The sequence below is a fragment of the Globicephala melas genome, chromosome 18 (assembly GCF_963455315.2).
Source record: "Globicephala melas chromosome 18, mGloMel1.2, whole genome shotgun sequence".
Taxonomy (NCBI): domain Eukaryota; kingdom Metazoa; phylum Chordata; class Mammalia; order Artiodactyla; family Delphinidae; genus Globicephala; species Globicephala melas.
In genome coordinates, this window is record NC_083331.1 from 9,931,033 (window position 1) to 9,955,699 (window position 24,667).

At 38.1% G+C, this 24,667-nt stretch overlaps 1 protein-coding gene across 2 annotated transcripts in view; it reads left to right on the top strand.

Moving 5' to 3' along the window:
• The window catches only part of RFC3 (replication factor C subunit 3), a 559,111-nt gene that overhangs the window by 279,554 nt on the left and 254,890 nt on the right, over nucleotides 1-24,667 (top strand). For both annotated transcript variants that reach the window (XM_060287864.1, XM_060287865.1), the window contains one exon: nucleotides 10,608-10,760. The gene's annotated coding sequence lies outside the window, so the exon portion shown is untranslated. The remainder of the gene's footprint in view (nucleotides 1-10,607; nucleotides 10,761-24,667) is intronic.

The following is a 24,667-nucleotide window of genomic DNA, read 5'->3' on the forward strand; positions in this document are numbered from 1 at the left end:
CTATAGTCTACTTACTATAGTCAGTTAAACACTTGGGAATAATATGGCTAGTGATTTATTTTAGAATTTCTAACATATGAAATGGTGCTTAACTGACTTCTAAAAAGGTGTACATTTCTCGGTAGTTGAAAGAGCATCGGATTATAAAATAGAGATCTAAATTCTACTCTTGGATCTGCCTTAAACAAGCTTTGCAACCTTGGGAGTTCAATTTTCTTTTTATGAACCTCTGTTTCATCTCTAAACATGTCCAGATTGAGCTGGATTTCAGCTAAGGTTCTCTCTGCATTCCCAAATCCTATGATTTGATATCTTTCTATTCAGATGATAAACTAATTGAGCTTCTTGCAAAATAGACTGGTGTGGATTAAAAGCAGGCGTTGATTTCTTTTTTTACTATAAAACTTTTACTGCAACTCTGCTTTTCTGGAGAAAAGCTAAATGCCGAAAGTTAATATTTATTGAGTCCCAGCTAAATTATGCTAAGTACTTTAGATGCATTGTCCAATTAGATTGCATTGTAACTCCAAGTGAGTATTATATTATTAGACTCATTTTACATGCAAGGGGGTGAGGTTCAGAGAGGTTGCATAATTTAGCCAAAGTCACATGTCTAGTAAGTAGTAGTGATGGGCTGATTCCAGAGCCAATTCTCTTAGCCATTTTGCTGTAAGAAGCCATTGACTGCTTCTTATAAAGGGTCTCCTATTTCTCAGGCACTGTGGTGGGCAATAAACAGGCATTCCTTCATTAAATGCTCACAACACTTCTGTGGATAATTCTTATTAACTTCGTATATTTTCTTTGTAAGAGATACTAGAAATTATAGGACAAAGGCATATTAAGGAGAAAGAAAGTCCACAAACATAAATAGGAAGAACCTGAGACCTTGATATAGAAGATGTTTAAGGAATATAAATACCATTTTAAAGTCTTAAGTTTTTCTCTGACTTAGACTGTTTATCACTACCTATAAAACTAGCTGCTATTTGGTCTGAAATTCTTTTATTCTGGAATTAATAGAAAATAAAAAGTTGAATTCTGCTCTCAAGATTCTGCTCTCAAGAATCTTAGGTTTATACTCCACTTAGGACTGCAAGATCTTGGCAAGTTAGTAATATCTCAGCCTTAGTTTTTTTCATCTATAAAATAAGCCTAATTCCTACCTTGTAGAGCTGTTATAATTATTAGGGACAATATATGCAATAATCTGGAATAATGTCTAGAATATAGAAGATGCTCAATAAATGATAACTGCAATTATTTTTATTATTATATATCATTATATTACATATAATTATATTGTTATATTACATACTATTATTTCCTTTCCCACTCAGTTTTAAACTCCTTGATACCAAGGGCAATGTCTTTCCACGGTGATTTTCAGATTACAAGTATGCAAAAATATTTTTAAATAAAAGAATTAAGGTGATGCTCTGCAGTTATAAGTCCTTTTCATTTACTGGATTGGTTAGGAGAAACGGATTTGAGCTTAGATGAGAACCAGCAAGATTAATGGAGGCTCTAGAAATGGATATGGAAGGAACGTGTTCACCAGAGAGATACAGAAGAAGAAGAATTGTAAGAATTTGGTCAGGAGCTGGGAATGATGGGGATGGAAGGTAGGCAGTCTCTGGATAACTGAGCTTTCAAGCTTGAATGGGTTAGGAAAAATGTGAGAAGCAAGCTTAGGGTGGAGAAGGATTTAAATAGTTTAGCTTGAGACATGTTAAGTTTGAGGTGTGTGGTAGGTATCTAGATACATGAGTCTAAATAGATGGCATGTAGAGGGTCTCAGAGCCTCTGAGAGTGAACACAGGAAGTTCAGAGCTCTTGGCAAGTACATTAGGAATGGAAAGTTTTGAAGTAGTTTCTTAGGCTTCACTAAAACATAGTTTTTTGATGGGTTGTATGAGAACTCTAGGCTGTATTTTAGCATAAATCCCAACAGATTTCCTCCTACCTCAAATGCACTAGACCTACTTTTCTATTTTGATACCAACATGCAATGTTTTGTTGGCCTTTTGTCTTGAGAAGCACATTGAATCTTTTAAAAATGACAAAATGGAAAATAAAACCTCATCTGATAACATTTAATCCCAGTAATTTAACACAATAGAACAATTATCTTATTGCTATTATAAATAGAATTGTACATATTTTTCTAATGTTCTTAAAGATTATATCATTTCCTTGCCCTTTTCATGAAGCAAAATAGATTACCTAATTTTATCCTCTGTGTGGAGAACTTCAGTGTCATTTTCAGGCAGACAACCACTCTGCATTAGCAACTCTCTGTGAGGGGGCTTAGCTCAAAGTCTGCTCTCTTCCTCTGCCCACACTTGCACTCCCTCCTACAGAGTTCTGGGTCAAGTGGCCAATTAGGAAGCCTCAGTGTCTTAGGAAAAAAAAAAACTTCTGAGAGCTGAAGAACCACTGATTCTTTTAAAATTTGCTTTCCCACACTACCAAAAAAGAAATAGAAATAAAATTAAATAATTAACTAAAAGTTATATCAATTATATTGAGTTTTAGGAAACTTCTATATGAGGCTCCTAATGTTGCTGTAACAAATTACAACACACTTAGTGGCTAAAAACAACACAAATTTATCATCCTATAATTCTAGAAGTTAAAAGTCCAAAGTAACTCTGAGCAGGTTAAAATCAAAGTGTTGGCAGGGCTGCATTTCTTTTCAGAGGGTCTATGGGGCTATTTGTTTGCTTGCCTTTTCCAACTTCTGGAGGTTGCCTGGATTCCTTGGCTTGTGGCCTGCTTCCATCTTCAGGGCCAGCAATAGCCAATCAAATCTTTCTCCCTCTGCATAGCTCTGACACGGACTCTTTTTATCTCCTTCTATTTCTAAGGATTCTGGTAAGGACCTGGATAATCCAGAATAATCTCTTCATCTCAAGGTCAGCTGATTAGCGAACTTTATCTGCTTCCTTAATTCCCCTTTTTCATGTAACATAATATTCACAGGTTCTGGAGATTAATGTGTGGGCATTTTAGGGGAGTCGCTGTGATTCTGCCTACAGTAAGTCCCCTACATATGAACTTTCAAGTTGCGAACTTTCAAAGATGTGAACGTGCGTTCGAATGTCCAATCATAAATTAGTTCACGTGTCTGGTGTACATTGTCACGTGCGTGCATCCTCTACAAGTGGTTGTGCTTTTGTGTACTTTACGGTACTGTATAGAGTACAGTAGTACAGTATATTTCAAGCCCAGGACGTCCAGAAGCAAGTGTGAAAGCAGCGGTGCTGTAGCTGGTACTGCTAAGAAGTGCCAGTTGATAACCATGGAAACAAAAGTGAAAATAATTGAGATGGTGGAGCGAGGCGAAAAGATTGTAGACGTCACTCGTTTGGTAACTGAAGAGATTCACGATGCAGGAAAGGGCAAGGGGATTTTCTTTATTTGAGGAGGCACTGTTAGTTTTTGAGGCACAGGACCTGAACGTAGAACAGTCCACAAAGGTTGCAGCAGCCATTCAGAATGCAATCCAGTGCTACTGTGTCATTTATGACGAGAAAAAAAGAACTACCCAGACATCACTGGATTGTTTTTTCAAGAGGGTAGATAGAATTGGATCCAGCAAGGAACACAACCTGTGCCAACAGCTTCAGGCATGAGGGAAATTGAAGCTTTCCCTCTGTCTCCTATTGCTGACAATCCTTCAGCTCTACCATCTCCCACCTCTTCTTCCTCCTCTAGTCAGTAACTCTTCTTGCCTGTTCACTCAATGTCAGCCCCTGTATGCCAGCTATTGTACTGTACTACTGTACTTTTCAAGGTACTGTACTGGAAGATTAAAAATGTTTATTTTTTGTGTTTGTCTTTTATGTGTTATTTGTGTGAAAAGTATTATAAACCTATTAAAGTACAGTACTATATAGCCGATTGTGTTAGTTGGTACCTAGGCTAACTTTGTTGGACTTATGAACAAATTGGACTTATGAATATGCTCTTGGAATAGAACTTGTTGGAATGTAGAGGATTTACTTTACTGTACTTCTTAACCATATTAAACACATACCATGGTATATTAATAGCATAATCATAAAATTTGATATGTTTATATCAAAGACATCAGGGTTCTAATATAGTTGAATTCCACATGATTGTGCTGAAAATAACCTAATTGATGCTGCTCTCTTCATTTTGATGGCAGGGGCCCATCTGAGACATGGAATGCTGAACCTCTTAAGATGACATGATTCATTGTGTAAGAGAGACAGGGAAGACAAAGTAGTGAGTCATTGTGTGTTGCTTTGGGCAACACTGTACATTAGAACTTTCTGAGATGATGGAAATGCCCTCTATCTGCACTGTCTAATACAGTAACCATTAGCCACACTTAGCTACTGAGCCCCTGAAATGTGGCTAGAGCAACTGGGAACTGAATTTTAAATTTTATTTAAATTAACTTTAAGTATCAATAGTCATGTGAGGCTAGTGGTTACCATATTGGACAGCACAACTCTAGAATCAAGACCATGGCAGACCAACTCTGAGTACCTCCTTATAGTTTTAATTCTCTGAATAGAGGGACACCTATGTGTGTGGGTATGTGCACATAGGTTTGAGTGTATGAGAAGATGATAGTGAGAATCAGAAATCTACGGGGCAATATTTCCTTCATAATATCTGACACAAACGAAACTCAACAAAATACTTTATCTTCATTATGCCAAATGAGAAATTGATGTATTTTTAAAATGGAATTTAATAGTCATTTTGCTGTCATGTTGACCAACCAAAACAACTTCCTCTTGGGAAAATAGGTGCTAAATAAGGTTCATTGACCGTTTCAGGTTCTCAAAGCATAAGAACATTTGTTCATTAATTCAGCAAATATCAATGGAGCTCCAAGTCCAAGGTGTTATTGTAGGCTCTGTGGGAAAAGCAAAGAAAGATAAAGCATAGTCCTTACTTCTAGGAAGCTTATACTAGTAGGAGAGATAAAGCTCTATCTTCCTCTCCGTATTATCGTTCTGGCTCCCTCGAATGTCCTGAAAAGACCACTGATTTGACTCCCTAGTCTCGCAGTTCCTTGATTAGCTTACACTCACTGACCTTTACTTCGAGTAGCATATGGCCACTCACCTCCTTTCCATTTCTAGAGTCTGTCATTGTCAGGAATTATTCTGTCTCTTAATTAGGTGTCTGGTCCACAGTCCACAACCTCCTGGCCTGTCAGCCTGTTCCCTCTATCCCTGTTCTTGGCCCCCCTGAAGGTTCAGTGCTCTTATCTCTCTGCTTTCCCCCGTTCCCCAGCCTTTGGTGGTTTGTACTTCTTTCCCTTGCTCTTGTTTATTTCCTGGCTTTGAACATGTTGTTCCATCTACCTGGACAACCTTCACGTATCACCTGGATCTTTACCTTACCAATAAACACATGGCTAATAGGAGCACTGTGGTATAAAGGACCCTGAATTTAAAGTCAGAAGCCCTGGTGTTCAAATCTCAACTTGGCTTTTTACTAGCTCAAAGGCTTTTTTTTTTTTTTTTTAAAAATAAGGGCAAGTTATTTAGCCTGTTTGAATCTTAGTTTACTTCTCTGTAAATGAGGGAACCTAATGTTTTGTTTCCATTTTTTTTTAATTTTGAAATAATTTTAGACTCACAAGAAGTTCTAAAATTAGTGCTGAGTTGTGTATCCTTCCCCCAGCTTCCCCCAATGATAGCATCTTACGTAACCATAGGACATTATTAGAAGCAGATCATTGACATGAGTATAATTCTGTTAACTAAACTACATACCTAACTCAGATTTCATCTGTTTTTTTACATGCAGACTTTTTTTAGGGGGGGAATGTATAATTTTATAAAATTTTTATCACATGTGTAGATTTGTTTAACTTCCACCACAATCAGGATACATAAGTGTACCATCACCATGAAGAAACTCCATTGTGCTACTCCCTTATAATCATACTTTCTTCCCAATCCTAACTTCTGGTAACACCGATCTATTTTCTATCACTATAATTTTGTTATTTTGAGACTGTTTTATAAATGGGATCATGCAGGATATGTTTTTTTTTTTTTTTTTTTTTTTGCTGTACGCGGGCCTCTCACTGTTACGGCCTCTCCCGTTGTGGAGCACAGGCTCCGGACGCACAGGCTCAGCGGCCATCGCTCACGGGCCCAGCCGCTCCGCGGCATGTGGGATCTTTCCAGACCGGGGCACGAACCTGTGTCCCCTGCATCGGCAGGCGGACTCTCAACCACTGTGCCACCAGGGAAGCCCCAGGATATGTTTTTAATCTGCTTTTTTTCACTCAGTTTGCCCTTGAGATCCATTCAATTTGTTGTGTGTATCAATGTTCATTCCTTTTTATTGCTGAGTAGTATTCCTTTGCATGGATGTACCACAGTTCACCCACTGAAGGACATTTGGGTTGTTTCTAGCTTTTGGTTCTTACAAAGGAAGCTGCTGTGAATAATCAGACAGAGGTTTTTGGGAGGACATAAATTTTCATTTCTCTAGCATAAATAGCCAGGCACATAATTGATGGGTCATATGTCTTATAGTGGAAATAACTGATTAACAACTAAATATATATCTTTTTTTTAGAATTAAAATGATCAAATATTTTTAGCTTTATAAAAAGGTCCAATTTTGTCTTTGTTTTTGTCATTTGCCACCAATGCATGAAAACTTAATTTTAGATTGTAATCAAAGTTTTCTTTTCTTTTTTTTAAAGTTATACTCCATTTATAGTTATTATAAAATATTTGCTATGTTCCCTGTGTTGTACAGTATATCCTTGTAGCTTATTTTATACCTAATAGTTTGTACTTTTTACTCCCCTACCTCTATATTACTTCTTTCCCCTTCTCTCTCCCTACTGATAGCTACTAGTTTGTTTTCTATATCTGTGAGTCTGCTTCTTTTTAGTTATATTCACTAGTTTGTTGAATTTTTTAGATTCCACAGTGGTGTTCCATTATAATGCCACATATAAGTGGTATTATACCGTATTTGTCTTTCTCTGCCTGACTTAGCATAATGCCCTGCAAGTACATCCATGTTGCTACAAATGGCAAAATTTCATTTTTTTATGGCTGAGTAGTATTCAGTTGCACATATGTACCACATTTTCTTTATCCATTCATCTGCTGATGGACACTTAGGTTGCTTCCGTATCTTGGCTATTGTGAATGATGCTTCTATGAACACTGGGGTGCATATATCTTTTTGAATTAGTGTTTTTTGTTTTTGTTTTTCCAGTTGTATACCCAGGAGTAGAATTGCTGGGCCATTTGGTAGTTCTGTTTTTAGTTTTTTGAGAAAGCTGCATACTGTTTTCCACAGTGGCTTCACCAATTTACTTTCCCACCAGTGGTGTATGAGGGTTCCCCTTCTCCACATCCTCACCAACATTTGTTATTTGTGTTCTTTTTGATGATAGTCATTCTGACAGGTATGAGATGATATCTCAATGTGCTTTTGATTTACATTTCCCTGATCACTAGTGATTTGAGCATCTTTTCATGTGCCTGTTGACCATCTGCATTTCCTCTATTCAGTTCTTCTGCCCATTTTTAATCAGGTTGTTTGTCTTTTGATGTGGAGTTGTATGAGCTGTTTATATATCTTGGATATTAACCCCTTATCAGTTATATCATTTACAAGGTTGTCTTTTCGTTTTGTTTGTTTCCTTTGCTGTGCAAAAGCTTCTGAGACACTTTTTTAAAGCAACTACATAATAATCTGCCTGATTAAAGCATAACAAACAACTTACAACTCAGAAACATGACATTCCACCAGGTCTTCTGGTTCACTCTTTTGAAAATACATGATGCCATCTTAGAGAAATCCTGTCACTGACTTTTCCTATTCTTTAGATGCATGCTACAGGGTTCGGCTTGAGTGGATCTGCCTTGACCAAAGTGTGCTTGTTTCGGGGAAATTCTGTTTTGACTTGTTTACTAGCTAATTCTTCATGTTGGAAAATGAGGTCAAGTAAACACTTGGGCACAGTCCTAAATTATAGCTATGGACACTGGGAGCTGTTTAGACCCTAGCCTGATTTAGAAGAGCAGTGTTTGAAAGCCCCAGAATGAAATGACCCAGTTACTGTGGTTTCTACTATATCTTCAAAGGCACCATCTTTTGAATTGCCCCTGACTGTCAGAAGTATGCTGGAGATAAGCCTTGTAAGGGTGCCAAGTCTGTTTTGTTCATAAAAACTTTCTCCCTGCAATCCATCCAGCCGAACCTTGTAATTATAATCAGAGTCTTGCTCACCATGGCGACCATGGCTGCTGCTATCGAATATTAAATCTATTGATCTTGAGCATAGAGTACATCTCAGAGTTTTCAAATGGCCCATGCAGTCTCTTCCCCCAGGGATGAAGTATATTTTAGCTTCTCTTGGGTTTCTAAAGGCTCGTCTTATCTCTTGGCATAATGTGTTCTTTTGATTTGCTGGTGATTTTGTTACTTGCCAGGTGCAGATGCAAGCCAGAGGACAGAGGAAGAAGGTAGTCCAAGGAATATAGAGTTCTTGCATTTCAAGTCACCTTTCTTATGCTCTGTTGCCCTCACACCCAGGTCATTTCCTGAACTCCTCTAATTTTAAAGTGAAAGCCAATTCTTTTATTCTCTCAGGCTGTGTTGAGAAGATAGTGGCTCCTGCAATAGAGAGTGACCCATTAAACAGAACTACCTTTAAACCTGTAATGCATAATTCCTACAGGCTGATTTATCTATCTTGGGCAAAACTGGTCAGTTTGAAATATGGCAGAGATGAACTATTACACTATGTTATAGTACCAAACTGTATTATACTATATGTAATTAAAGTACTATATCATTATATTACCATGTAATATCAGACTATGAAAATATAAACATTTGAGACATCATAGGAAAAAAGTTGATCTAAGAGTTGGGAGACCAGGGACAGTTCTGGTCTTCATTATTTAATTATTTGCTAGCTGTGTTGTTTAAGCCTTTCTTGCTCCAATTTTCTACTCTGCAGATATAAATTAACTATAATAATATGTATTTCATAGGTATCTTGATAGAATAATAAAAGATGTTAAGCTGAAGCACACTACTTTAGAGGAAGGAAAAAAATTAATATTAGAAAAAAATAAGTATAGTTTTAGCAAACATAAGAAAAATCATAATATTTGTCAAAGGTATAGTTCTGGAGACCAAAAGTCTAATTTTTTTTTTTAACTTTAGAATAGTTTTAAGATATTGTGAATTCCTACCCAAGAGCTTTTCTTTCTTTCTTTTTTAAATTATTTATTTGTTTATTTTTGGCTGCATTGTTTGGATGCATCTTCGTTGCTGCACGTGGGCTTTCTCTAGTTGCGGCAAGCCGAGGCTACTCTTTGTTGTGGTGCAGTGGCTTGTCATTGTTGCGGAGCGTGGGTTCTACGTGCGCAGGCTTCAGTAGTTGTGGCACACAGGCTCAGTAATTGTGGTGCACAGGCTTAGTTGCTCCACAGCATGTAGGATCTTCCAAGACCAGGGCTTGAACTTGTGTCCCCTGCATTGGCAGGCGGATTCTTAACCACTGTGCCACCAGGGAAGTCCCCAAGAGCTTTTCTTTCCCTTATTTTTTCTCCTAGTGGAGAGTGCTTCACACAATAGAGGTTAAAAATATTATTTTCTTGCTTTCTCAATCTCTCTTGTAGCTAGTAATGGTCATAAGTTCTAGCCACTGAGACACAGGGGTAAATCTTCTGGGTGATGTCTGTGAAGTATTTTCCTCCCTTAAAAAAAATAAATGAGAACTTCACGGAGAGTTTTCTCACCTGCTCTATTTTTTTCCTGTATATGAATGATTTCCAAGAGCTTTAGAAACCATCTTATGACCATAGGTGATAAACCCAAGGACAGAAGCCAACATGCTGAGGACAACGAAGTGAAATGATGGAAGATCCTGGCTGACACAGCCATGCACCTGAACCTCCCTAGACCACATTCCTTTTGACTTTGAGAAATAAAACCTCTTACTATTTAAGCCACTTTCTGTAATATTCTGTTTATTTGTATCTGAAGTCATCCTAATCCATATAAAAAAAAAAGTTTCTTCCTCAGGAGCACAAACTCAGAGGTCACCATTTATATACAATGTGATGGTGCTCCTTGGAGTTGTATAACATGATGACCTTGGTCTTGGTGAACTCTTACTCATCCTTTAAGACTTATTTCAAATATCGCCTCTTCTGGGAAGTTCTCATACACAGAATAATCACTTCTAGCCAAACACAGTATCTTGTAATTATATATTGTTATAGAGATAGCAATTTTTTATAATATACTGAATTGTGATTAAATGTCAAGGAGTCTACTTCTCAAGTGCAGAAGCCATGTCCTATCATTTTATGTATTCCTAGTGTCTAGCACAGTATCTTCCTAGTATACAATAGGTGCTCACAAACAGTTTCTGGAATAAAACAAACTTCATTCACCTATTGAGTGATAATAGGATTTTCATTGTAGTAAAAGTTACCCAGACAAGCCGAGAAAATATTGATATTTTTCTCCATATGGATTTTAGAACAAGATATATGACAAAACATTTTTGGGTAATCGGTATTTATTTTAATGAAAATCTTAAATTTATATTTCAGGGCCACACTTCCTTCATCCCAACTCTTACCCATCCTACATCTATACCTGCAACTGAAAGATGAGACTGGATTTAGCATGATAATCCTGAGGCTGTAATGATCCATCACATCATTGAAAGATGCAGTTATGTTCAGTAGACTGTGCTTAGTAAGGTAAGAAATTATATATAGACATTTGGAGAAACGTTAGAAACCATAAGACTTGAACCAACAGAGGACTGGGCTACTCTTTTACCCTCAACCAGCAAAACTTCAGCTCAGTCACTCTGCAGGCTAATTATTATCCAACAATTTGCCTAATTGAAAATTAATTAATTTATTCATTCAACAAATACTGTTTGATAGCCTACTATAAATTAGATTTTTTTAATGAGATCAAAGGTTATATTGGTGGTCAATATATTCAAGGGCCCTGACTGCATGGGCTTTAAATATTTGTTCACATGTTGATAATGGTGATAATGGCCATCTTTAGGGTCAGGAGCAACCCTTCAACATCCTGACAAAAAGATCCCAGAGAGTGTTCAGCTCACTTTTTAAGCTGGGCTGGGTGAATAGGGTCCTAACTTTGATTTGAGTCATTGCTGGTGTAATTCTTAGCAATGTGTCACTCTATATACAATAGGCATGTACCTAATGATGTTAATTTATTGATTATGAATTTGTTTAGAGCCTATACCAATTTTCTATTTGTCTCTATGATCTGAATACTATTCAGTACAGGCCTAAAAGTAATCTCAAAGCTCATTTATGTGGTATAGCTACCCTATATGGGTAGTTCTGCCTAATCAGAAAACCAATAAAATATAATGTTAACCTGGCTTCAAACTAGACCTGACTATCCCAGAAACCACACAGCAGTGATTCAGATGCCATTGCATTGCCCCAGTGCTGATGAAATGAGCAAAGCAATTGCCCCAAATGGTTCAGCAGATTTTCCATCATAGTTCCCATCTCTCCAGAAAGCCTATGAATTTTTGGAACCCTAGTGTTCAGTTATCAGTTACTATGTGTCAGATGTTGTGCTGAGCTTAACTATATCATATCCTTTGAGCCCATTACAAATCGATGATATAGGAAATACCCCCCTGACTTACTGATGATGAAACTGAGGCTTCAAGAGCTTAGGTTCCTTGTCCAAGGTCACACAGCTTGTAGGTGGGCCAGCTGAGACATAAACCAGGTCTATGGGACTCCTAAGTCCATTCCTATTCGTTTTATATCATGCTTTCTTCTAGATATATCAATATGTAAAATTAACTTAATTTTTTAAACATCTTTATTGGAGTGTAATTGATTTACAATGTTGTGTTAGTTTTAGCTATATAACAAAGTGAATCAGCTCTGCGTATACATATATCCCCATATCCCCTCCCTCTTGCATCTTCCTCCCACCCTCCCTATCCCACCCCTCTAGCTGGTCACAAAGCACCGAGCTGATCTCCCAGTGCTATGTAGCTGCTTCCCACTAGCTATATATTTTACATTTGGTAGTGTATATATGTCTATGCCAATCTGTCACCTCATCCCAGCTTACCCATCCCTCTCCCTGTGTCCTCAAGTCCATTTTCTACGTCTGCCTCTTTATTCCTGTCCTGCACCTAGGTTCTTCAGAACCATGTTTTTTTTTAGATTCCATATATCTGTGTTAGCATACGGTATTTGTCTTTCTCTTTCCGACTTACTTCACTCTGTATGACAGACCCTAGGTCCATCCGCCTCACTACAAATAACTCAATTTTGTTTCGTTTTATGGCTGAGTAATATTCCATTGTATATATGTGCCATATCTTATTTATCCATTCATCTGTCAGTGGGCACTTAGATTGCTTCCATGTCCTGGCTATTGTAAATAGAGCTGCAGTGAACACTGTGCTACATGACTCTTTTTGAATTATGGTTTTCTCAGGGTATATGCCCAGTGGTGGGATTGCTGGGTCGTATGGTAGTTCTATTTTTATTTTTTAAGGAACCTCCATACTGTTCTCCATAGTGGCTGTATCAATTTACATTCCCACCAGCAGTGCAAGAGGGTTCCCTTTTCTCCACACCCTCTCCAGCATTTATTGTCTGTAGATTTTTTGATGATGGCCATTCTAACTGGTGTGAGGTAATACCTCATTGTGGTTTTGATTTGCATTTCTCTAATGATTAGTGATGTTGAGCATCCTTTCATGTGTTTGTTGGCAATCTGTATGTCTTCTTTGGAGAAATGTCTATTTTGGTCTTCTGCCCGTTTTTGGATTGGGTTGTTTTTTTTTTTTGATATTGAGCTGCATGAGCTACTTGTATATTTTGGAGATTAATCCTTTGTCAGTTGCTTCATTTGAAAATATATTCTCCCATTCTGAGGGTTGTCTTTTCATCTTGTTTATGGTTTCCTTTGCTGTGCAAAAGCTTTTAAGTTTCATTAGGTCCCATTTGTTTATTTTTGTTTTTATTTCCATTTCTCTTGGAGATGGGTCAAAGGGATCTTGCTGTGATTTATGTCATAGAGTGTTCTGCCTATGTTTTCCTCTAAGAGTTTGATAGTGTCTGGCCTTACATTTAATCCATTTTAAGTTTATTTTTGTATACAGTGTTAGGGAGTGTTCTAATTTCATTCTTTTACATGCAGCTGTCCAGTTTTACTAGCACCACTTATTGAAGAGGCTGTCTTTTCTCCATTGTATTTTCTTGCCTCCTTTACCAAAGATAAGGTGACCATATGTGTGTAGGTTTATCTCTGGGCTTTCTATCCTGTTCCATTGATCTATATTTCTATTTTTGTGCCAGTACCATACTGTCTTGATTCCTATAGCTTTGTAGTATAGTCTGAAGTTAGGGAGCCTGATTCCTCCAGCTCCATTTTTCTTTGTCAAGATTGCTTTGGCTATTCGGGGTCTTTTGTGTTTCCATACAAATTGTGAAATTTTTTGTTCTAGTTCTGTGGAAAATGCCATTGGTAGTTTGGTAGGGATTGCATTGAATTTGTAGATTGCTTTGGGTAGTATAGTCATTTTCACAATGTTGATTCTTCCAGTGCAAGGACATGGTCTGTCTCTCCATCTGTTTGTAACCTCTTTAATTTCTTTCATCAGTGTCATAGTTTTCTGCATACAGGTCTTTTGTCTTCTTAGGTAGGTTTATTCCTAGGTATTTTATTCTTTTTGTGACAGTGGTAAATGGGAGTGTTTCCTTCAGTTCTCTTTCAGATTTTTCATCACTAGTGTATAGGAATGCACAAGATTTCTGTGCATTATTTTTGTATCCTGATACTTTACCAAGTTAATTGATTAGCTCTAGTAGTTTTCTGGTAGCATCTTTAGGATTCTCTATGTATAGTATCATGTCATCTGCAAACAGTGACAGTTTTACTTCTTCTTTTCTGATTTGGATTCGTTTATTTCTTTTCCTTCTCTGATTGCTGTGACTAAAACTTCCAAAACTGCGTTGAATAATGGTGGTGAGAGTGGGCAACCTTGTCTTATTCCTGATCTTAGAGGAAATGGTTTTGGTTTTTCACAATTCAGAATGATGTTGGCTTTGGCTTTGTCATATATGGCCTTTATTATGTTGAGGTAGGTTCCCTCTATGCCTCCTTTCTGGAGGGTTTTTATCTTAAATGGGTGTTGAATTTTATCAAAAGCTTTTTCTGCATCTATTGAGATGATCATATGATTTTTCTCCTTCAATTTGTTAATATGGTTTATCACATTGATTGATTTGTGTATATTGAAGAACCCTTGCATTCCTGGGGTAAACCCCACTTGATCATGGTGTATGATCCTTTTAATGTGCTGTTGGATTCTGTTTGCTACTGTTTTGTTGAGGATTTTCACGTGTATGTTCATCAGGGATATTGGCCTGTAGTTTTCTTTTTTGGGGACATCTTTGTCTGGTTTTGGTATCAGGGTGATGGTGGCCTTGTAGAATGAGTTTAGGAGTGTTCCTTCCTCTGCAATTTTTTTGAAGAGTTTGAGAAGGATAGGTGTTAGCTCTTCTCTAAATGTTTGATAGAATTTGCCTGCAAAGCCATCTGGTCCGGGGCTTTTCTTTGTTGGAAGATTTTTCATCACAGTTTCAATTTCAGTACTTGTGAATCATCTATTTAACTTTTCTATTTCTTCCTGGTTCAATCTCGGAAGGTTATGCTTTTCTAAGAATTTGTCCATTTCTTCCAGGTTGTCCATTTTATTGCATATAGTTGCTTGTAGTAATCTCTCATAATCCTTTGTATTTCTTCAGTGTCAGTTGTTATTTTTCATTTCTAATTCTGTTGATTTGAGTCTTTTTTTTCTTGATGAGTCTGGCTAATGGTTTATCAATTTTGTTCATCTTCTTAAAGAAACAGCTTTTAGTTTTATTGATATTTGCTATTGTGTCCTTCATTTCTTTTTCATTTATTTCTGATCTGATCTTTATGATTTCTTTCCTTCCGTGAACTTTGAAGGTTTTTTGTTCTTTTTTCTCTAATTGTTTTAGGTGTAAGATTAGGTTGGTTGTTTGAGGTTTTTCTTGTTTCTTGAGGTAAGATTTTATTGCTATAAACTTTTAGAACTGCTTTTGCTGCATTCCATAGGTTTCGGTCTATCGTGTTTTCATTGTCATTTGTTTCTAGGTATTTTTTCATTTCCTATTTTATTTCTTCAGTGATCTCTTGGTTATTTAGTAGTGTATTGTTTAGCCTCTATGTGTTTTTATTTTTTACAGTTTTTATCCTGTAATTGATATCTAGTCTCATAGCGTTGTGGTCAGAAATGATACTTGATACAATTTCAATTTTCTTAAACTTACTAAGGCTTGATTTGTGACCCAAGATATGGTCTATCCCAGAGAATGTTCCATGAGCACTTGAGAAGAAAGTGTATTCTGTTGTTTTTGATGGAATGTCCTATAAATATCAATTAAGTCCATCTTGTTTAATGTGTCATTTAAAGCTTGTGTTTCCTTATTTATTATCATTTTGGATGATCTGTCCATTGGTGAAAGTGGAGTGTTAAAGTCCCCTACTATTATTGTGTCACTGTCGATTTTCCCTTTTACGATTGTTAGCATTTGCCTTATGTATTGATGTGCTCATATGTTGGGTGCATAAATATTTACAATTGTTATTTCTTCTCTTGGATTGATCCCTTGATCATTATGTAGTGTCCTTCTTTGTCTCTTGTAATAGTCTTCATTTTAAAGTCTATTTTATCTGTTATGAGAATTGCTACTCCAGCTTCCTTTTGATTTCCATTTCCTTGGAATATCTTTTTCCATCCCCTCACTTTCAGTTGTATGTGTCCCTAGGTCTGAAGTGGGTCTCTTTTAGACAGCATATATACGGGTCTTGTTTTTGTATCCATTCAGCCAGTCTGCGCCTTCTGGTTGGAGCATTTAATCCATTTACATTTAAGCTAATTATCGATATGTATGTTCCTATTACCATTTTCTTAATTGATTTGGGTTTGTTTTTGTAAGTCTTTTCCTTCTCTTGTGTTTCCTGCCTAGGGAAATTCCTTTAGCATTTGTTGTAGAGCTGGTATGGTGGTGCTGAATTCTCTTAGATTTTCTTGTCTGTAAAGGTTTTAATTTCTCTGTTGAATCTGAATGAGATCTTCGCTGGGTAATCTTGGTTGTAGGTTTTTCCCTTTCATCACTAAATATGTCCTTCCACTCCCTTCTGGCTTGCAGAGCTTCTGCTGAAAGATGAGCTGTTAACCTTCTGGGGATTCCCTTGTATGTTATTTGTTGCTTTTCCCTTGCTGCTTTTAATATTTTTTCTTTGTATTTAATTTTTGAGAGTTTGATTAATATGTCTTGGCGTGATTCCTCCTTGGATTTATCCTGTATGGGGCTCTCTGCGCTTCCTAGACTTGATTGACTATTTCCTTTCCCATATTAGGAAAGTTTTTGACTATAATCTCTTCAAATATTTTCTCAGTCCTTTTCTTTTTCTCTTCTCCTCTGGGACCCCTATGTTGTGGGGTCCTGAATGTTGGTGCATTTAATGTTGTCCCAGGGTCTCTGAGACTTTCCTCAATTCTTTTCATCCTTTTTTCTTTATTCTGCTCTGCAGTAGTTATTTCCACTATTTTATCTTCCAGGTCACTTATCCATTCTTCTGCCTCAGTTATTCTGCTATTGATTCCTTCTAGAAAATTTTTAATTTCATTTATTGTGTTATTCATCATTGTTTGTTTGCTCTTTAGTTTTTCTAGTTCTTTGTTAAACGTTTCTTGTATTTTCTGCATTCTGTTTCCAAGATCTTGGATCATCTTTACTATCATTACTCTGAATTCTTTTTCAGGTAAACTGCCTATTTCCTCTTCATTTGTTTGGTCTGGTGGGTTTTTTCCTCACTCCTTCATCTGCTGCATATTTCTCTGTCTTCTCATTTTGCTTAACTTACTGTGTTTGGAGTCTCCTTTTCACAGGCTGCAGGTTCATAGTTCCCATTGTTTTTGGTGTCTGCCCCTAGTGGGTGAGGTTGGTTCAGTGGCTTGTGTAGGCTTCCTGGTGGAGGGGACTGGTGCCTGTGTTCTGGTGGGTGGGGCTGGGTCTTGTCTGTCTGGTGAGCGGGGCCACGTCTGGTGGTGTGTTTTGGGGTGTCTGTTAACTTAGTATGATTTTAGGCAACCTCTGTGCTAATGGATGGGGTTGTGTTCCTGTCTTGCTAATTGATTGGCATGGGGTGTCCACCACTGGACCTTGCTGACCGTTGGGTGTAGCTGGGTCTTAGTGTTGAGATGGAAATCTTTGGAAGAGCTCTTGCTGATTGATATTATGTGGACTGGGAGGTCTCTGGTAATCTAATGTCCTGAACTCAGCTCTCTCACCTCAGAGGCTCAGGCCTGACACCAGGCCAGAGCACCAAGACCCTGTGAGCCACATGGCTCAGGAGAAAAGGGAGAAAAAAGGAAAGAAAAATAAATAAATAAAAATTATTAAAATAAAAAATATAATAATAAAGAAGAGAGCAACCAAAGCAGTAAACAAATCCATCAATGAAACCAAGCACTAAAACCTATAGTAAGATAAACATAACAATCAGAAGCATATCAGTCGCAGTCAGCAAACCCCAAGTCTACAGTTGCTCCCGAATTACTCTGCCTCAATTTGGGGATGAATCGATGTCTATTCCTGTATTCCACAGATTTATGGTACCTCAAGTTGATTGTGGTGATTTAATCCACTGCTCCTGAGGCTGCTGGGAGAGATTTCCCTTTCTCTTCTTTGTTCGCATAGCTCCTGGGGTTTAGCTTTGGTTTTGGCCCCTCCTCTCCGTGTAGGTAGCCCTCAGGCATCTGTTCCCGCCCAGACAGGGCGGAGTTAAAGCAGTGGCTGATTAGGGGGCTCTGGCTCAGTCTTGCCAACGGAGGGAGGGGTATGGTAGTTATAATTGGAATGTGGGGTGAGCCTGCGGCGGCAGAGGCTGGCGTGACGTTGCAACAGCATGAGGCACGCTGTGTGTTCTCCCGAGGAACTTGTCCCTGTTCACGGAATCCTGACAATGGTGTGTTGCACAGGCTTCCGGGGGGATGTGGATAGTGACCTGTGCTTGCACACAGGCTTCTTGGTGGCTGCAGTAGCAGCCTTAGCATTTCATGACTGTCTCTGGTGGCCGCGCTGATATCCACGGCTCGCACCCATCTCTGGGGCTTGTTTAGGCGGTGCTCTGAATCCCCTCTCCTTGCGCACCCCAGAACAATGGTCTCTTACCTCTTAGGCAGGTCCAGACGTTTTCCTGGACTCCCTCCCGGTTAGCTGTGGTGCACTAGCCCCCTTCTGGCTGTGTTCATGCAGCCAACCCCAGTTCTCTTCCTGGGATCTCACCTCCAAAGCCCGAGCCTCAGCTCCCAGCCCCCACCCACCCCTGTGGGTGAGCAGACAAGCCTCTTGGGCTGGTGAGTGCTGGTCGGCACTGATGCTCTGTGAGGGAATCTCTCCAGTTTGCCCTCTGCACCCCTGTTGCTGAGCTCTCCTCCATGGCTCTGAAGCTTCCCTCCCACCCACCCCTCCATCTCCGCCAGTGAAGGGTCTTCCTAGTGTATGGAAACTTTTCCTCCTTCATAGCTCCATCCCAGAGGTGCATGTCCCATCCCTATTCTTTTTCTCCATTTTTTCTTTTTTCTTTTGCCCTACACAGGTACATGGGGATTTTTTTGCCTTTTGGGAAGTCTGAGGTCTTCTGCCAGCGTTCAGTAGGTGTTCTGTAGGAGATGTTCCACAAGTAGATGTATTTTTGATGTATTTGTGGGGAGGAAGGTGATCTCCACGTCTTACTCCTCCACCATCTTGAAAATCCCAACTTAATTTTTAAACGCTGACACTTATCCATAGGAGCAACATATTATTGCATATCAAGCATACAGTTCATGAAATAACATTGACTTTGTATTACGTATAGTTTAATCTATCTATAAAGTGAAAAACCTAAAAATTATTATAATTTTCAACTTTTTGGTCCTTCTAGGTCATGATCACCTAACAAAACTGAAGAGTCTATCATGTTCAGTGGTTGTAAAAATTAATAAACTAAGCATCTTTCATAATCTTGCTTGCTAAGCCTGATATTAAATATACAACTAAGAATGGAAATGGTATATTTAAGCATTCTGTATGCATTTGAAATACTGGCAGAATTTCATATGTAGGAACTCTAACAATAGAAACAACTCCACCAACCTTGGTTTTAATGTGTTCTTTTTATTCATATGCCTGGTTCCCTAAAGGTTTTATCTTGAAGTGTTAACAGGGAAATCTGTCACCAGTAGAGAACTAAATGAAGTCACGAGTCATATAACAAGCAGAACAGACAAGTAACCTTTACTTGGATACTTAAGAAAATACTGGCAGAAACCTTGATACAATCAATTTGCAAATAACTTGAAGACAAGAAGGTACTTAGTGGATAATGACTAATGTTCTACTTAAAACCAAATCCTTTTAAGTTAATCTAATATGGTAGATTAAGGAGAAATGATAGATGTACTGTGTCTTGATTGCAGCAAATCTTCTGATTATCTGCATGTTACACCTATCGATGAATAAAAAAGAAAAAAAAAAATGTGACCTAAAGCACATAGCTGACTGGATTATAGTCACTACATAATGTCAAACATCTGGATGAAAATACCAGATGCTCTATTTTTACAATGTCAAATCTATGTGTATAAACACAACATATACACACATGTGTGCACACAGACACACACAGAATGTATGTACTTAGAAATATCTGAATTTTTAGCCTTTGTGTTATATTCGAAGTCTTATGTCAATATAAACTTGCTTAAAGTCCTATTCATATCAAAGGGTATGAATTGTGAGAAACTTAAAAGGAATGCAAGGAAAATTAGTGAGGCATCAGAAAATACTTTCTAGGCATAGATGTTAATGATATCAGGATAATTCAATCTGTAAAAAATGTAGATAAGGGATAATGTAATAGCATTATTTGACTATGCCTACATGGTACCAAAACAACCAAAAAATATGGTCAGATGACTACCCAAGCAAGTCAAATCAGTTTTTTTAAAAATCCAATGATGCCATCAAAATTGTAATTGATAGCCTATACATGTATTGCTTGAACTTTTACTAATGGCTATGGCATGTAAAATATAGGAATTTGCTGGCCCTTGTGGACTATTTCCTTGGGGGGTGGGTAGATAGCTTAAGCAAATCAAAGACAAAATTAGGGGAAGGTTAAAGAAATGGTCAAAGACAGAACATAAAAGCCAGAGCTCCAGAAGCCAGAATAAGGTATATGGACCCTCTGCTTGTTAGTAGAAAGTTCCATCCACCTGAAACCAGAAGGCCTTTAAGACTTAAAGAAAGGCTGCCTCAGCCTGGAAAGCACCTTATATTCTTTCTGCCCCAATTGAAACCATAAGGTTTGCAAAGCTGGGTGTTGGTGCCACATTTCTGTTTCCTGACTTTATTCCATCTCCCATCTTTCTTTGGTGATTCTATCAGTGACTCTTCCTATGGCACCTGCCTCGCCTCATCCAAAAATCTAAGACCTCTGACCCCGAGTGGTGCTTTCATGCATCCTCCCGCACTCCCAGCAAAGACCACCAAGATTTCTTGCCACTGCACTTGCCCGCATGAGCAAGTTTCCCTCCAGTTTAAGAGCTCAGCATCAGACTCTTCGCAGCTTCTAAAATGTAAGTGATAAACTCATTCATTTGAATCCATTTAGTGGGAAAAGTCCTGAGGAAAATACTTCCCTCGCAGAGAGGTGTCCACCACATCCCAGACACTGGACCCTGCCCTGCTATGGGTACATTTAAAAAAATGACTATTCTGACTTTCCAAATGTAAGACAACACAGTTACATGGAAAAACACTGATGGTGGGAATATCAGGCCAGGCAAAGAGTGGTGAACATATAGGCAGGAGACAGGGTGAATATGGGTAGAAAAACATAACGATATATTTGGAGGCTGATAGAACATGATGAGATTCTCAGGTCCTATAAGAATTAGCCTCCTTGCGTGCTCAAACATAAGGCTGACCCTATCTCAAACCTGTGTGATTCTATCAGAATAATATGTGGTAGTTAAATTCTATGAGTGTGTAGTAAGACTGCTTAGGAGCAAACCTTAGCCCTTACTCGTGGTGTAACTTTGGACAAGCTACTTGACCTCCGTGCCTCAGTTTCCTCAGCTGTAAAATGGGAAGGATGTTAACAGTGACTCCCTGAGGGTTAGTTAAGTAAGGGTTAAGTACATTCATGTAAAGTGCTTAGAATAGTACATGGCAGATGAGAAGTGCTCAATAAATAATGGCTAATTATTACGTATGCTTATGACTGTTACTACCACTACCACAATGCTAAGAGTCCACCTGAAGAAAATGAGCTTAGTCATTTTTTTCTTATTTACCGAATAACTACTAAAAGCCTGTGATATACCAAACACTGTTCTTGATATTTGAATGAAATGCTGAATAAGACAGGAACCATTATTGTTGTAGTGGGGAGAAAGGCAATATAAATAGATATATTAAATAACCAAGTAAATAATTATAAACTTTGACTATTGCTATGAAGGAAACAAACATGGTGCTAAAATAGAAAAATAATGGAGGAAAATATACTAGTCATTCTTAGATTGGTCAGGAAAAGCCCCTCTCAGGTAATAACATTTAAACTGAGACCTGAAGGTTGACAAGGAACCAGCAATTTGAAAAGGCAGAGTGAATGTAGGTGTGGAAACGTGGGGATCTATTCAGAGACTGATAGATCAGGATAGGACTCTCAGTTCCCATCAGAATTAGCTCTAGAGGAACATGTGAATAGGCAGTCTCTACATTTCACTTCTTATTAATGAAACAGAAATCAGTAGTAAAAATATTTGCACCTGGCAGTAAAGCCTATTGAAAATTGTACCTTAAGGTTTTATCTAATAGCATTTAAAGATTGCAATTTAATTTTATACTCAGTGTTCATCCTTTGTCAGATAATTGACCTGTGTATAATGCCAAGATTGTCAGCTCCACTTCCAGAATTTACCCCATATCCATCCACCTTTCTTCATTACTACTGATCATCTCCCCAGTCCAAGTCACCATTATGTCACACAAGTACAGTAGCTTCTCTAGGTCCAGTCTATAGACCACCAGAGGGAACTTAACAAAATGTAAATCAGGTGATGTATTTCCCCGGATTTGAACCTTTATATCTTCCCTTTTCCACTACAAATAAAATCCAAACTCCTTTCTATGATCTGAAAGCCGCCACACAATCCAACCCCTGCCCAGCTCCTGACCAGATTCCAGGTTACGCTCTGCCTCTCTCACACTAGCTAAGTACACTTTCTCCATCTCTTTATTACATCTAGATAGTGAACAAAGCAGGGAACCAAGCCTGACATGTAGCATTTGCCAATTTCTCTAGTGTAAATACTCCTACCTTGACCAGTGCCAAGCTATGAATACAATGTCACTGGACATGGAGCTGGGCAGAAATGCACAGTTGTCCCCCTTTGTAGTGTTTCCACTGTACAGATAACAGGAGGTGTAAAAACTGCAAGAGCACAGATAATGGTGAAATTTATAATATAATTAGGCAGTAATAAATTTTGAGTATTTATTGCCTTTGTTTTCAATAAAATTTAAGTGTAAGGTTATATAATTTATTTTTTGAAATGCGTATTTTTAAAAACTGGCTTGCAGAATTTCTGAAAATTTAACAATAGGTCCTCATGAGGGGGTGCATGCTGACTCCAGGACATCACTGTATGTACCCCAGAAGTTCTTAAACACTCCTGCTTAGATTTGAATGTTTATACAAAACCAAGAAAATCCTCTGTGTTTTGGTGATGTTTTTTCACAGCTTTTTTTTTTTGTTGGGGAAAGTCTTTATCTCTCCTTCATTTCTGAAGGATAAATTTGCTGGATAGAGTATTCTTGGATAGCATTTTTTTCTATCAGCACTTTGGCTATATCATCCTATTCTCTCCTGATCTGTAAGATTTCTACTTGGAAATCTACTGATAGCCTTATAAGGGTTCACTTGTAAATTGCAAGCTTCTTTTTTCTTGGAGCTTTTAAAGATTCTCTCTGTCTTTGATTTTTTACAGTTTTATTATGATGTATCTTAGAGAGGATCTCTTTGAGTTTATTTGGTGAGCTATGAACTTCATGAACTTGGATATCCAAATCTCTCTCCAGATTTGGGATATTCTCAGCAATTATTTCATTAAATAAGCTTTCTGCCCCCTTTGGCTTCTCTTTCTGGAACTCCAGTAATTCACAATTGGCTCTTTGATTGGTATCCCAGTAGATCATGCAGCCTTTCTTTATTCTTTTCCGATCCTTTTTCTTTGTTCACCCTGACTAGACTATTTCAAAGTTCCTGTCTTCAAACTCACAGGCTCTTCTCGTGTTTGATCCATTCTGATGTTGATACTCTGTATTGCATTTTTTTTTCATTTAATTCTTTGTATCCTTCAGCCCCAGAATTTCTGTTTGATTCTTTTTTATAATTTTTATCTCTCTGTTAAACTTCTCATTTTGTTCATATATTGTGTTGCTGATTTCATTGAATTGTCTTTCTTGTGGCCCATTGGGTTCCCTTAAAACATCTATTTTGTATTCCTTATCGAGTAAATCATAGATCTTCGTGTCTTTGTTCATGGGTACTGGATGATGATTGTGATCCTCTAGTGGCGCCATGTTTTCCTGAAATTTTTTTTTCATTGCTATCTTTGCATTTGAAATAGCTGTCACTTCCTCCAGTTACATACTGCCCTCTCCAGTGTGTCCAAACTCATGTATTTTTGCCCCAACAGTGTGCTGGAACTTCTCCACTGGAAACCTGTGCTTCCTCAGAGGCTTTTTTGCCAATGGGTGATTGTCTAAGGCAGTGTTTTCTGTAGCCTCTGGACCATAGCTTAGAGGGGGCTGGAGCTCGTTCATGGGTCATTGCAGGGTCCACAGCCAGGACCAAGTCTATGTGCCTATTACCTGATGCCTGGTTGGGTCAGGCTCCTCCTGGGTCTCTTGGCATATGGTGCTGGATCCCACAGCTCCCACAAAGAGACTCTGTCTGTGAGTGAGTACCAAATTGTTGTGGAGGAAGATACGAACAAGGGACCTCTTAGTCAGCCATGATTATTAACACTTGAAAATTATTGAATGATTGGATGACTGTATCTTGTTCTATGGCCAAACTAAACAATATTTTTTCTAAAAAGTTAATTCTTTCTGACTTTTTTTTCTAAAGTCACCACTTATATTTTTGTCACCCTTGCTCAAATCCTCTGAGTTGTCTGTTAAGCATCCATCTCCTCACCTCTGCTCTTCACCGGTATTGGTAAATGTAGCTGAAGTGTCCTTCCTCTACCCGTTTATATCTTTTCTAACTGCTGTCTATGGCCTAGCTCATACCCTTATCACCTTTCATTAGGGACTGTTAATTGTCTTCAAATTAGTTTTCCTACCTCCAGTCTCTCACCACATTCATCCATCTTCCTGCTGCCAGAGGAACCCTCCTGAAGCACAGGTCAGATCATGCCATGTCCTTTAAAACAGACCAGATGGCTCTGACATCATCAGGATAAAGTCCAAATTCCCTCATGTGCCAT